Source organism: Tachysurus fulvidraco, chromosome 18 (assembly GCF_022655615.1).
Source record: "Tachysurus fulvidraco isolate hzauxx_2018 chromosome 18, HZAU_PFXX_2.0, whole genome shotgun sequence".
Lineage (NCBI taxonomy): Eukaryota > Metazoa > Chordata > Actinopteri > Siluriformes > Bagridae > Tachysurus > Tachysurus fulvidraco.
In genome coordinates, this window is record NC_062535.1 from 13,305,694 (window position 1) to 13,321,632 (window position 15,939).

Here is a 15,939-nt window from a genome sequence, read left to right on the forward strand (position 1 = left end):
TGTATAAATTCTTCAGATTGAAGTAATTATACTGATATACTTGCCCCTTAGCGACACATGTTTTCGGATTGCGTAGGAAACGTTGCGCGCCCCCACTAAGGAGTGTATCTTAATTTGCACGAGGTCGTGTTGGAAACACAAGATCAACTATTAAAGGTTGGTCTTACCTTGAACGCAGGTGTCCTTCGAAGTCCCTCGGTCTTCTAACAAAGGATCCTCTCCAAGGTCTTCTACTTAAACTATTGTTTGAATCTTTAAATGAAGCAGGCAGACTTATACCTTTTTGTCTTTTCAGGATCCTCACAATGGGAGGCCTTGTTTTTATTAAAAGTAGTGTAATACAAATAGGTGTGTGTAATATATGTAAAAGAAAAAGAAAAAGATTACAAATAAAAACTTCCTTCAAATAATCAAACAGTACTAGAATAAGTAAAAGGTATTAAGATGCAAAGATTATAACAAACCAAGAAACACTCTCCAAGAGTAAACTTGCGTTTGTTCTATGATGCAACTAAAGTATAACATGCACTAGGCTGCTTACTGTACAATAGAATGCACACTCAATGTGATTCAAGGCAGGCTTTTATACTTTTTTACTGTGGCCAGATTTGGCTGTCAGGTTTGGTTGGCTTTGTGCCTTTTAGACGGCTACCATCTTATTCCATAAATACTTCTCGGTTTCTCAAACATCTCACCAGCCGACTCGGTGTGCGCTGCTAATTTCTTTTCTTTTCTAACCTCACCTTTAACACTTCTATATATGGCCATACTTCCTGCAACTTCTCAGGCCATGATTATATAGAACCGAAGCTTTCTTTCGCCATGGAATTTGACAGCAAGCTATAAAACACTGCGCATGCAGGTTACTCCCCGCGAATACACAGAAGGCTTTACTTTTAACAACAGGCCTTGAAACACGTGTGTGCAGATACTCTCAGTAATACACAGTAGGCTTTATAAGTGTTTACTACTAGAAAGTTTACAGTAAAATACACAAGATTAATCTAAATCAACTCTATTACATGAGGATACATGATTATAAGTAAAAGAAAAGCATTTCAGAATTTTTCTTGAACATTCTGAAAATAAAACATAACACAATGCATTATAGTCTTCTTTTTTCTTTTGGAATCTTCTTCCAGCTGTCTAGGTACAGCGTCTGATCCCTCGGTGTCTTCTTTTAAACACTCATATTCAAATCTTTTAACTCTTCAACCAATTCTTCAACCTTTTGGATTTTTACATCAATCTGTCTTTGTTTCTTCCCCTTACGTTTAGCTTTTCTTTCCCTATTTCTCCTTCTCTTTGTTTTATCTATGTCTGTCTGTCTATTGACGGATAAGTTAATAATTGGTCGTGGTGTACCTTGATATATATTATTATTTATTTGCTGAGAACCAGTATTAAGAAAATCAGTATCAGGTATGCAGAGTCCTGCAACTCCATCCCGTACATGCCAGTGTCTGAACATCTCTTGCATGCCGCCGGATAACAACAACAAGATCTAAATCTGTCTATGTTTGTTTAAATATGTTTTTGGTTAACGTCGGAACCTCTTAAAATGTGTTATTTACCAAAAAAAAAAGTTTAAAAGACTCCACTTCAGAATTCAGAGAGTTGTGGAACATTAGCTGTTTGTGCGTGTGTGTCTGGGGGGGGCATGTGTGAGCCATGCATTGCCTCCAGAGGTGGCAAAAGTACACGCATACTTTACTCAAGTAGAAGTACATATACTCATTTTTTCAAAGACTCCAGTAAAAGTAGAAGTAGTGACTACACTCTTTTACTCAGAACTACACTGATAGTTGAAAACAACAAAACGTTATACAAATGGCAGAAACAACAACATATGTGACCGCCGTGCTGTCCAAGGCACCCCACCACTAGGGTATAATAAATACACGGTTAAATTTTTATGATGTTTGAAAGCTTAGACTCTCAGGATTTTATTAAGCCCACACACAAAGCATAATATGATTTATAGCCATCATACTAATTTAATCCAAGTTGATAGTCAACGGAAATAGGCGGCGCTTACCTTTCTTCACTGGGGTAATATTTTCCAAAACAAATGCTTGTAAAAAAATCCCCAAGAGTTCAAGGAACTGGAATATGTAAGCCTTTAAATCCAAAACGCGTTTCTGACCGAAAACTGTACTTCCTCCTTGATCTTTTTCTTCCAACGTTGTGTGACCTGACAGATTCACTGGTGTCTGCTGCCCTCTTTTGGATGTTAGCACAACTACAGACAGATTTTAAGAATTCCCCATTCAAGTCTATGGGGAAAAAAACACGCCTTTGAGCTTCCATACTGGGAATTCCGGAATTCTGATCGGGGGCAGGGCTACACGTGACGTCAGTTCCCCTCATCTTGCTGAGTGTTTTGATATATGACATGTCCATGTTGTGCAAAGTTTTTTTTATTTTTATTTCGCTTGAATTTTAGGAATTTCCCATTCATTTCTATGGGACTTTTTTGGCCGCTTTTTCGTCAGCTGTGCAAACATCGTTGGTCGGATCACTTACAAAATAGATAGCACACCTCTCCTCAATGAGCCGGTCGATTTGACACCTCATTTATGGGTCTAGGACAAAAACTGCGGGACAAGTTACGCGCCAAAAAAGTGTCCGGAAGAAGAAGAAGAAGAATAACTAGAACGGGACATTTCCTAAAGAAAATGTGAATGTGCTTGCACGTGACGTCAGTTCCCCTCATCGTGCTGAATGTTTTATGTTGTGTAACTGAGATATGGCTTCTTTATATTGCAATATGGTTCGTAAGGTGCACTACACTGGGTCTAGGGTATGGCTGCACAGTTACTATGGTTATATTTGCAGACTAGTTTCTCACCTGCAACAAAAGAGCACACCTGAAATCACATCCATTTATCTTTTCCTGAAACAAGCGCCATGAAGATCTTGAACTAAAGCATCAATCAGTGATTTTACTGGAAAAAAATATAATCTCGTTACAATAAGGATCATTAGTTCAAATGTAATGTATTAACTAACCATGAGCAATAAATTATTGTATTTAGTAATCTTTGTTAAAATAAAGTTTATTCTTTGTTCATGTTAGTTCACAGTATATTAAGTAATGTTAACACGGTGTTAATAATGTATTAGTAAATGTTGAAATTAACATGAACAAAATGAATAAATGCTGTAGAAGTGCAGTTCATTGTTAGTTCATGTTAAGTAATGTGGTAACTAATGTCAACTAATGAACCTTTATAATAAAGTTTTAGAAAAAAAAAACTGTCCGATGGTGGATTCGAACCCCGAACCTCTGCATGCTAAACGGATTCGCTATCCACTAGGCCATGCAGGAACACGAGGAAAGCCTCTGCGGTTTTATGTATTAATTCACTAATGTGAAGAATGGCACCTCCAACAATACCCAAGCTTTATTATATTACAGTCATTCTTATCATTCTTTGTGATATACGTGTCATATCATGTCAAAAAATAATTATGTAATGTGAGGAGACAAAGAAAAAATGCGCTTAATTTTAATTAATGCGAGCCATTGCTGTTCTTAAAAGGACATTAGTTTAAAGTGAAATAAAAAATTATAAAAACTACACTGATAGTTGAAAACAACAAAAAGTTATACAAATGGCAGAAACAACAACATGTGTGACCGCCGTGCTGTCCAAGGCACGCCACCACCAGTTTTCGTTGGGTTCAGTTGCACAGCATCACATATAAATTGTGGACATCTTTACTCTTCCCCGTGCCTACCAGTGTGTTATTTTTTAAAACTTCCACAACAGTTCTTTGACAAAAGCATTAATATAAAATATAAGATCTCAAATGCAATAAAAAGAGGTGTGTCTCATTTGTCTCTCAGACTAAAATAATTCTTCATATGCTTGTGTGGTGGTACGAGGGGGGGGGGGATGAAGGTGCTAGAACATTTATTACTACAATACAAATAAAGATATCAGTTTCGACTACGCCACCTTGGGAATTTCACCCAAATAATTTAAAAGGGACACCTACAACTGGCATACACAAGTTTGTATCACCAATTAGAGTCAGAGACATAGGTAACGATACAAAATTCCCTTTATTGGCATCATTAAAACATTCAGCCAAACAAGCTACAGATCTCGTTCTTGAACAAGTTGGGAGACAGGGACTAGAGCTTAGCAGCATAGAAAAGCAGACAATCAGACCATACTCATAGGTAAATCACTATACTTCACTGTGTACACACACACGCACACCCACACACAGTGAGATGGTCAATGCACACTTGAGGAAATACCACCACCAAAAACCAGTCCTTCGCCCCTAGTGCTCAGGCCCTGCCAAGAAAGATATATGGTATCAACCACAGTCACATTAAAAACTAAAACAACAAGGAAACAAAAGTAAATAATTAAAGTTTCCCAACCAACAAATAATTCCAATAAATCAAATTTCCACAAAATACAAATTAAAATATAAGAGAGGAAAAAGAAAAACTTGTAGCCAATTTATATAAATAAAAACTAAATTGAAACAGTCGGATAGAAAGTAACTTAAATAGGAAATCAAAATCCAAATTAACTGTTCAAATCCCAGAAGCAATACAAAAATCAATTGCAACAGCAGAAACCCAAAGAAACAAATCAAAATTTCAAATGGAATACTTCAAAAATAATATATTGTAAAACTAAAACAGACAAAACAATATGGAACAACCACAAAAGGAAAATAACCAAAAGATAACTTAAAAACCCGTTGGAAACAGATCTGGAAACTCGGTTGGAAACAGATCTGGAAACTCGGTTGGAAACAGATCTGGAAACACGACAGCACTGCAGCCATACAAACGCGGAGCACGCCAACTGGAATAATTACAGGCAGTCACGACACCAATCACAGATGTCAATGTTTTATAGAAAGCTGGTCCTATATCAACACGTCCTACTTCTTGCCTTATCGTAAGCCTTTCTTCGCTCTCTTTCTTTTTTTTATCCTCCAAGTCTGTTTAAAGGTTTTGATGCAAATTTCTAAAGCATGCTTTGACATAGGAAATGTGCCTGTTGATATTTAATTTGGTTGATATTCTCTCTCAAACCAAAACACCCACCAAAACACCCACCATTAGATACTGGATTGTTTTCTTCATTATTGACTTGTTTATGCTGTGTGAACAGTCAAGTTTATTAGAAGTCTGAACTCTTTGTGTCAGTGCTACAGTTGCTTATTGTTTATTTCAAAGTGCAGTAAGCAAAAAAAGTCTTAAATTCTACAGAAAATTGAATTTATCTTTTTTTATTTGGCTTAATATATTTTAGTGCATCTTACACTAAAACATTATTTTTCCCCATTTTTAAAATATAGAGCATAATATTAAATCCTTTATACTCAAATACTGTGAATTGTTGTTCATTTGTTTGAAATGATCATTTGGTTCAATAATTTAAAATGATCGTTTTGTAATACGTTGAACAATATTATGGAGCTGTTGTGTAAGAGTTTGTGGACTCTTTCCGCATAACCTACTGTAATAACAATAAGTGCACAAAAAGCCGCGCCCCTGCAGTTTATTTGCAGCTATATTAACCGTGCTCTCTGTCCTGCTGCCATTGCTCTGTGTGAGCTTCCTCTTGTCCTGGCTAGAAGACGGAGACAGAGAGACGTTGTTGCGAGACGTAAGTGCTTGTGCAAACAAATTATTTATTTACATGTCTAAAATAGATACTATTCACATTCTGTACCGAAAACCTTGCACTGTTTCAGACCGAACTGCCAGAGTCAAAGCATCCTATATATCTCAAATCTGCACCTCATAAAATTTAAGGTGCAGATAAAAAAGTTTATTAATAATTGTATTAATGTATTTTTTATTTTGACTTTTTTTATAGTAAAAAAATAGAAATATGTACAGATAGAAGCGAGAAGGGAAAAAGAGAAAAAAAGTAAATGCAAAGTAGAGTATAAGAAAGGTTATATTAAATAAAATTTACTCGAAATATTTACATAAATTACATTTTGTAGCTTTGACATTGTTTAAAGTTATTGTCTTCAAGAATAAGAATAATATTATATTCTCTGTATTTATAATTACATATGCCAAATTCAGCCAATAGAAACAGCAAACAGTTATTGTGTCTGAAAGAAAGAGAAATAGAGCAAGGGAGAAAAGACTTTTCTCCTAAATTGTTTAAAAAGGACAAATATATATATATATATATATATATATATATATATATATATTTTTTTTTTTTTTAAGAATAAAGGTAAGAATTTAACACCCCTTAACTGTACTTTCTTATTAGAATTAAATTGAACAAACATACCAACGTTTCTCTTTCGGAAGTCAAAGTGACCACTAGGGGATGACCCAGAAACAAGCTTCATTTCAGCTTTAAAGCATTAAATCCTCTAAAAACACGAAAAAACCTATTTACCTAGTAAAGTTTATACTCTCAATATTTTTTTAAGCCCACACACAAAGCATAATATTATTCACAGCCTTCATACTATTAGAAAAACTTTTTGGAGAAAACTGACCTAGGTGGCGCTAGACCAGTTTTTCCATTACCTTTAGACGCTTCCCTTTCTTCACTGGGGTAATATATTCCAAAACAAATATTCCACAAAAATCCCCACAGGTCCAAGGAACTGGAATCTGTAAGCCTTTTAATCCAAAACGCTTTGGTCGCCGCAAATATTCCGTTTGTGTTCCGAAAACTGGAAACAGTAGTGCGCCATCATCTTGTTTTTCCGCCCTAACTTCTCATTGGGGGTTTCAAAAATTCTATTTACGTCATATTTATAGCCCAGGACCTAACGAATCAAACAAGCCCTCACTTGAGCCAATCGGTGCTTGTATTGCAGAGATAGACGGCTGGGAAGCCAATGATGTCATGACATCATTTTTGGGAACCCGCTTTTGACTGACAATTACTCCTTCCAATAGCAATGAAATGGGCCGGGACCTCTACAGCTCTTTAGCCAATAAGCAGTCGATTCCAACGGTATGCAACATGCCACGTCTCCTCTGCCTGGATCTGCGTGAAAAAGCTGCGCAGAAGAATTCTTGCGTCTTGACCTTTTGTCACTCTCACAGCTCAGGGTGTCAAGTTACAGACCTATTTTCACACGAGACATGTAGAGAGAAAGAGAGGCCCTGTATGATTTAGGCCTTTTAAACTGAGCATGCAGTCTTTTAATTCAAAGTTATACAGTAAACAAGTACACAAAAATGAAACTAGAGAATCTCTTCTTTCCAATGAGACCAGGCTCAACCCCTTTGTGTGTCAAAGTATGTGGGAGCTGTACCACTTTTTGTTGGGTAGGTCATGTAGGCGAAAAACCTGCAAAAAGGGGGCCATGCTGTTCAAATAAAGTAAAATTCAGTAACAATTGCATACAAACTTAAAGTTTTACCTGAAACGTTTACTTACATATTATGCTTGATTGAATAAGTAACATTTTTTTTTATTTTTTGGTATACCTCTTCATGTTGTGAAAGCATCTGGAGAGCAAGTGTAGTGGAAATTTTTACTTTAGAGAAGAACACATGAACATCGCCTGTTCATCTTCTGACCAAGCTAATCCCACGGGAACAGAAAAGGTCTCATGGGAAAGGTCTGATTAAATGCAGTTTTAGGAAGAAACAACTGAAATCTCTAATTACTCCTCCATGGCCCATTGCTTGGCTGATAACAATGGGTACACTCAAGCGAGCCAACCTACAGGTTGAGGTAGATGGGGCCCACATCACTGTGAAGGGAGAAACAGTGTCTGAGTACTGTATCATGACATTTTAGTTAAAAATAGTTTATATGACCTTCTTAGTTCAAACGGTCTCTGTGAATAATGTTCCTGGTCTTTTGAATCAAACCAGTCCCGTTTATCTCTGCTCTTCACATTTTCTCGCCTTTTCTTCTTTGCTGCAAGTCATGGATTCCAGATGCATGGAAATAGCTGCCCTGGGAAGACCTTTGTATCCTGACATGCTGTATGATTGCCGAAGCGACTCCTTTATTCCAGGTGCAATTTACATAATAATGCCGATAATGCAATAATGCCTCAGAAATGTTAGAAAAAGTCAAACTTTATGACCTTATGACTCATTGTTATTGCCTAATCCTAATGTTGATGATAGAGTTACTGTTACCACTACAAAGTTGATTGTTTTATTATTATTATTTAATTAAGGTTCAATTATTTTCACTTGTTGTTGCATTTACTAATATGTATTTTGTCTTTCCACAGCCTATTTAACCCTTTTTTCTATATATCATTGGAAATAATTGAAAAATAACAAATATTTGTAAAACAACTCTCATTTCTAATCACTTTCCTGTTTCAGGTGTTACTTTATTGGATAAAAATGCATTGCATGATGACTGTGATGTTCATCAGAAGCCTAAAACACATCTGAAATTTGCAGCCTCTGATAGTCTCAGTGATAAGGCAAACCTCCTAGATATAAGCGCTTCCCTTAAAGCCAGTTTCCTAAGTGGATTGGTGGAGGTTATAGGATCGGCCAAGTACCTGCAAGATACTGTACCAAATCTTCAGCACATCAGTTCAGAGTTACTATGCAGTACAGCCAGACAACAACATTTGAACAGTTCACTATGAAGGAGCTCGGTAATATCACCTACCCACAAGTATTTGACCAGAAAACAGCCACTCATGTAGTTACAGCTGTACTGTATGGAGCTCAGGTTTTCATGGTGTTTGATTATACAAGTGCAGAAAATGAGCGCAAACAGAAAATTGAAGGAAACCTTCATGCAGTGGTCAAGAAGATCCCTACCATTTCCATTGCGGGGCAAGCATCCCATAACATGACTGAAGATGAAAAAAATATGACAGAGAATATTAGTGTCACATTTTATGGTGACATTAAACTTGAAGAAAATCCCACCACATATACTGTAAGGATGCCCTCGAAGTGTACAGGAAGGTGCCTGCTCTGATGAAGCAACAAGGTAAAGGTGTACCTCTGACAGTGTGGCTGTATCCTCTCAATCTTTTGGATGATAGGGCTGCAAAGTTGGTGAGAGAAATTAATTTGAGCCTGTTGTGTGAAACAGAAAGTTTGCTTGAGGAATTTAGTGAAAAGGAGAGAATATGCAATGATTTGATCAACAGACAAATAACGGTTGATTTCCCTGATATACAAGACAGGTTGGAAAAGTTTCAGGCATTACACAGAAATTATACAAGTTTGGTTAAGAACGCACTACGCAGAGTGCTGCCAGCTATTCGTGGTGGGACAAAAGAGGACAAGGCACTGGGGGACATCCTGAGCATCCATTACACATCACCCTTCAATGTAAGCAACATGAAAAAGTGGCTAGATGACATTACAACTGAATTAAATATACTGAGCTCCTATACAGTTGGGTTGAAAGACATCACAGTTGTGAAATCAATGTCACTAAATTCCATTTGTTTTCATCCTGATGTTGATGTGGTGGTATGTTTGTCATTTACATCTCTAAAGTATGATGACTCCTACCTAGCAGCTCTACAAGACTTTGAGAACTCTGAATCATTCAAAATGCTGGTGCAAACAAGTGAGAGAGTTTCCACTCTCCAAGCAGCACAGCCTTGGATCACTTCTACTGACATTCCTGTAAGGATGAGGCAGAATCTTTCTCTCTTTACCTCTTTTTTAAAGGCCAATAAAAATGAGATGAGAATCAAATTCATCATTGCCTCCATATCTGATCCCAGCAATCCAGGATCCTCCATCCAACTTTATCAGAATGGCTCTCTGTCAGATCCTAAGTTCTTGTATCCAAACCTCCCAAACCTGAAGTGGAGACCAGTGATGGGAAAGTTTCAAAATCCCCAACTGGAGAGACTGTACACTTCAGAGTTGAGTACAGGATGACACCTTCAAATGATTCAGCAGCTGATGATGAGGAATGGACAGTCATAGACACATCAAATGCACAGAACACCTTCACATTGACTGGACTAAATCCAACAGAACAATACTGTGTCCGATACAGAGCTGTTAGTGATGTGGGAGTGAGTGAAGCCAGCGACTCTGTCCCCTTCACCATTCAAGGGAAGCTCACTGTCACAGTGGACCAATGGGTCAGTTACGATGATATATAATATATAATTATACATAGTTCCTGTTCATTTATGCATGTAGACTGGTTTTAATTTTTTAATAGCTAAATGTAAAATAAAACAAAAAAATAGAATTTAATAGTCTTTAATATTTCTTTCTTTTTAAGTCCTAGTAGTGAAGACATGTATTTTTATTCATTTTTGTTGTTCATAATTTATTTTCCCACAGAACCTCTCCGTACCTCAACTCATCTATAACCTAAGGACTAAAATAATGAACAGTCCTGTAAGTAATAACAGTTCAAAGGGAATCCTTAAATCATATTACAGTATATACATGGATCAAAACAAATTAATTCTATATTCATTAACATTTACATTGACATTTACAGGTAAATTTTAGATTTAATATAAAAATAAATCCACAAGTCAAGTAGCAAATGTTTTGCGGGTTTTTTGCTATGACAGCTTTCCCCAATGTTAACTTTATAGCACTTTATAGCACAAATGAGGAGAAAACAGGTTTTATTTATATTCTTCAAATGTTCTTCATATGCTCTTTCTTTTTTCTGACATCCAGCCTGATATACCGCGTCCAGTCTGCAACCCTGTGAGTAACATCTTCATGTCATCTTCCACAATGAATGAACAAACTTAAAGATTGCAAGTTTTTGCATTTTAATAAAATAACCATGATTAAAGATTCATTGTTATTACATGAATGATGCTTAACCATAACAGAGCAAACCGTATTTGGGATAAATCCCTGGAGGCTTGAGACCTGGTGTGGCTTTGTTCTTTCAAGGGAAAATTCCATCACATTGTGATCGGTATGATGACTATATTTTGATTTCATGACAGTTTCATAATTTTTTTTAATCTTTACTCAAATCTGGTACAGTCTATTAAACGTTAAAATAATTTCTTTTCAGTTTTGAAATAAATTTGCAGAATGGCCCGAAGTACCTTCATGACATCGCTTTCCACTTCAACCCCCGTATGTCCTCTGTGGTCCTTGACAGCTGCAGGAATGAGACATGGGAGAATGCAAAGTGGCTACCAGCAGGCCCATTTGTCCAAGAAGCAGCTTTTGATATCATCATGGTTATTACCGCAGAATGCTATGAGGTGAGATACTAAGGAGAAAAGAATTAAGAGAGTAAAGACTTAATGCTTTTTTAAAATAAGCTTACACTTTTTATTTTCAGGTGCTAGTGAATGGACAGAAATACTGCACGTTCAATCACCGTAGACCGTTGAACACAGTGACTGCAATTTTTATTAAAGGAAACATCTTCATGAACACCATTGCCATTATTAAAGTAAGTCATGTAAAAAAAAATGAGTCTCTAGTCTTTAGCAGTCTCTGTATTCAATAGTTACAAAATTCAGCAGTGGTGAGCAATAATTACAAACAATAGATAGAACCAAACAAACAGGGTCAATCCCAGAATAGTGTGAACTCAATAGCAAAGGCTTGGTAATGTCAGTAATTAACCAAGACCGATATGTTTAGCTGCATCCTGCCCTTAAATTGTACATTTTGGGAAATCTGTAAATGCAAACCTTATAAAAATCAAGTCACAAATTATGAAATATATAATTTAAATAGGTTTTAGATTTTATTATAACAAACAGGAATGTCAAAAGATGCTTTCTTTTTTTTTTTAATAGGTGGATGATGTTAATCTGAATGTCAGTGTCTCCAGTCCAGGCAACATTTGAGGATTCAAATCTTCTCCATTACTAATGACATTTATTTTGGTATATTTCTGATCAGTTATATCAGAATTACAACAGTTGATGGGTATGATTTGTGTTTTCATTAATCCGGTAATTTGTTAAATCAGCAACTACTGAGCAATCTTAAGATTTCAACTCAAGTCAAGAAGCATACATATATATATATATATATATATATATATATATATATATATATATATATATATATATATATATATATACACACACACATTTTTTGTTGTTTATTAGTGTTAGAAATGCATACTATATATTCTTTAGTATACTTTTTGTACCTTAAATACAGTCAATTATACAGGTCATTTGCGATATCTAAATAGATAGATAGGTACTTTATTAATTCCCCCTGCGGAAAGTGGCAGCCGAACATAACCGTAGAATACGAAGGATAAAACATATAGAATTACAGTAGATACAATAGATACAAAAATTACACTGTACAAAAGTACACAGAATATACACAAAAATATATTCATTCACTAACACAAAATGTACCCAATATATAAACAGATGCAGATTATGTATGAATTGTCCTTCAGTTTTAATGGAATGAATGTGTCAATGTAGTTCACTAAAAAAAATGTAATTTTACAGTCACTGACAGAACTGTATTTAGCTGGTTAGCATCACTTGCTTTTGCAGCGGTGCCCAAGCAGCACACCACAGCCTAGAAAAGGAAGCTGGCCACCACAGACTGATAGAAGTCTAGTTAAAAGTCTTCAATGATTAAAAAAAATCTGATTAAACACCTGCTCTCTCAATCTGCAGAGAGCAGACCAAACAGGTTTCCACACAAGACAAATCTGTTTGGTTTTGGAGATAATATCACCAAATACAAATCTGAAGTCAACACAGTTTCTTATTTGAGTTTCCTTTTTCGGTTCCTCCTTAAATACCGAAGTAAATACCACATTTCACCAGTAGAGAGCGCTCATTATTCATTTCTAAAAATGTGCACTATTATAAAGTATAAATATATTGACTAATTATTACTCTAGCCCAAATGTATTATGGTGTGTTTTGCGATTTTCTTGCTTTCTAATTACAAATTGATTCAATCATTTTATCAATGTACTGATTATAATCATTAAATAAATGGTGATAAAATTAAGGTTTGTCACAATGTCTGTACTTTATTTTCTTTGGTTAAAATAATATCATTTAACCTAATGTGTTTTCTCTCTTGAAGATTTACTTTACTTAACTAAGACCAAACATCCTGAAAGGGGCTTAGATTTATCTAATTTACACAGCAGAGCAGTTGAGTATTAAGGGCCTTGTGCGAGAGCATGTGTTCAGACCTTCATTCAACTGCAAGGCAGTTGTTTCAGCTAGCGAAATTAAGGACTTTAACTATGACATATTTGACCAAACTCAGGTTTATTGGGTACGATGGAAGCAAGACTTCTTCAGGGCACAAATACTGACGCTTAAAGGTATGTAACTTAATATTACTACTTGTTACTCGCTAAAAGAGAGAGCGGAAAAAATGTGTGTTGTAAAGTTTATATTGTGTAACGTTATTTGTGCACGTGTGCATATTACAGTGTGATGTCCAATAAATATTTTAAACAAACTTATACATACACATACACACACACACATATATACACATATACATTATATATATATATATATATATATATATATATATATATATATATATATATATATATATATATATAAAAGAAAGCCATGTAAATGATATTCAGAATGTTTTTCTTTATTAAAAAGTGAATTACAATTCTCTAGAATATTGTCTTGGTCTTTATTTAACTATGAATATGCACTAAGAAATGTGATATGTAACAAAGGGGTTTTGTTGTGGTCTTGCTGGGATTATACTAGCATCCAAATGACAACATATGTCGACCAGCACACCAGCATCCTAGACTGGTCGGCCAGCACACCAGCAACCAGCACCTAATGCTGGACCAGCATACCACCTTTCCAAGCTGGTCCCAGCATGCAAAACATACCTGCAGTGCATCCGTTCCTTATGTGTTAATTGTCATCTGTATCTAGCTGTGCAGAGTTGCCTATTGCAGCACTTAATCCTCGTCCTTGGTCACGTCTTTGTTGGTGTCCTTGTTTTGTCTATGTCAGGGGTGTCAAACTCTGGCCCGCGGTGTAATTATATTTGGCCCGCGAGATCATATCAAATGTGCATTACAGCTGACTAGCCGCATGCTCCGCTAATACTACAAATCCCAGAATGCCTTGCCACTGTATTGACCCGTAGTCACGAACAGCAAGCGCCCCTCATTCTCTGTTGACAGTCGTTAACAACCATGTTACAGTCACATCGGGCAAGTTAATTCCACCCTCCACAAAAATGGCCAAACTAAAGATGGACAATAGGAGCTTTCAAGACAGGTGGGAGGCAGATTAACTGTTCACGAATATAAAGGACAGACCTGTTTGTCTTGTGTGCTAACGGAGCTAACGTGTCTGTAACAAAAGAATATAACATAAGAAGACACTATGAAAAGAAACATTATGAGAAGTATAAGGACCTGGACGTAAAGCAGAAGTTCCAGAAGGTGGAGGAGATGAAAAAAAGTCTGGTTTCCCGGCAGACTATGTTCATGAAAGCAAAATCAAAAAGTGAAGCTGCTGTAAAGGCGAGTTTTATTGTGGCAGCAGAGACGGCAAAATCTGCCTGACCCTTTAATGAGGGAGAGTTTGTCAAAAAGTGTATGGTCGAAGTTTGCGAAATGAACACCACTGATGTGTCTTTTATTTCAAATTTAATTTCTTATGTGTTTGTAATATCAAGCTCTGGTTGTTCCAAATCCTGTGTTTAAGCAAAACTAAAGTTTGTTTCCATATGAAAAAGGTTGAACATTACATATCAGTTGCAGTTCATTTTTCAATAAATATTGTTTGGCCCGTGACTTTATCTCAGTTTTATATTTTGGCCCACTGTGAATTTGAGTTTGACTCCCCTGGTCTATGTCCTTGTTTTGTGTGTTTTCAGTTAATAAACTCGTTTATTATAGCTATCCTGCATTTGGGTCTATTTTTTATCCCTGCATCGCTCACAAAGTCAGGTTAGGGAAGGCAATTGTCATTTTGTTAGTTTTTGTTGTGTGTACAGGTTAGTTACTCCGTGATCCAGAGTTCACAATAGATCAACTTGATTTCACAGTAATGTTCAGAAGTTGGTGCTATTTTATGTGTCTGCCCTGTAGTGTTTGCACTAGGTTGAACATGGTTGATGCACTTTAGCTGCCTAGGACAACTTGGCCCTCTGTTGTTATTTGTTGTACGATTGTTCTGAAGAAACACTGTTTAATTTCACTATATACTGCATCAGCGATATGTGGTTAAAATGAAAGCTTCTTAGTAATGTAATTCTGCTTAAGATTGGAGTCACTGGATCACATGAAATGGAAACTGTTGAAAAAATTTTATGTTTTTCATAGAAAATAAATCTCATAGAAAATAAAAAATATAAGAATCTCTCAATTGCAATTTAAAACTGATGTGTTTCAATTGTTGCTTGTAGTAATACAATTCTGCTTATGTTTGGAGCCAATGGACCATGTGGCATGAAAACTGCATTTTTTTCCTCAACTGAATTTCTGTTTAATATACAACCTGTCACGTACAGTCATGGTTCATCTTCAGAACACAATGTGAATGTTTATATATTTCAATTCAACCTGTATGAAAGATAAATTGGTCACTTGTTGTATCCTGTATTGCATTCTTGAGATTATTTCCTTTTTCTCAACTTCCAAGCAACAAGGAAATTCAGGCTTGAACTGGTTAGTGTGTCAGTGCTAGAGTTGCTGATGGTATGTCAGCACATTTTCTTTATGTACACGCATGTCCCTGCATATATTTGCACATTTACTTATCTATCATTTTAACAATTGGTTGAAATGTAATATAATTTATTTCCATGTAAATAACTAACTAACTACCTGACACATTATTTTAACACTGCCATGCTTTAATCTTACTTGTATTTTACTGCTTTTTGTGTTAGTTTCTTTTGGCGTAATATGATTGTCAGGGGTGCGGGATAAAAACAGGCCCAAATCCAGGATAGCTAAAATAAACAGGTTTATTAAATTAAATAAAACCACACAATACCAGGACACCGACGTGACCAAGGACGAGGAT

At 35.9% G+C, this 15,939-nt stretch overlaps 1 protein-coding gene and 1 pseudogene across 1 annotated transcript in view; one reads left to right on the forward strand and one right to left on the reverse strand.

Annotated features, from left to right (window-relative positions):
- Positions 1–15,939, reverse strand: part of LOC113663839 — a 260,165-nt gene that overhangs the window by 170,888 nt on the left and 73,338 nt on the right. The window lies entirely within an intron of this gene.
- LOC113663867 lies at positions 7,905–10,779 on the forward strand (annotated as a pseudogene).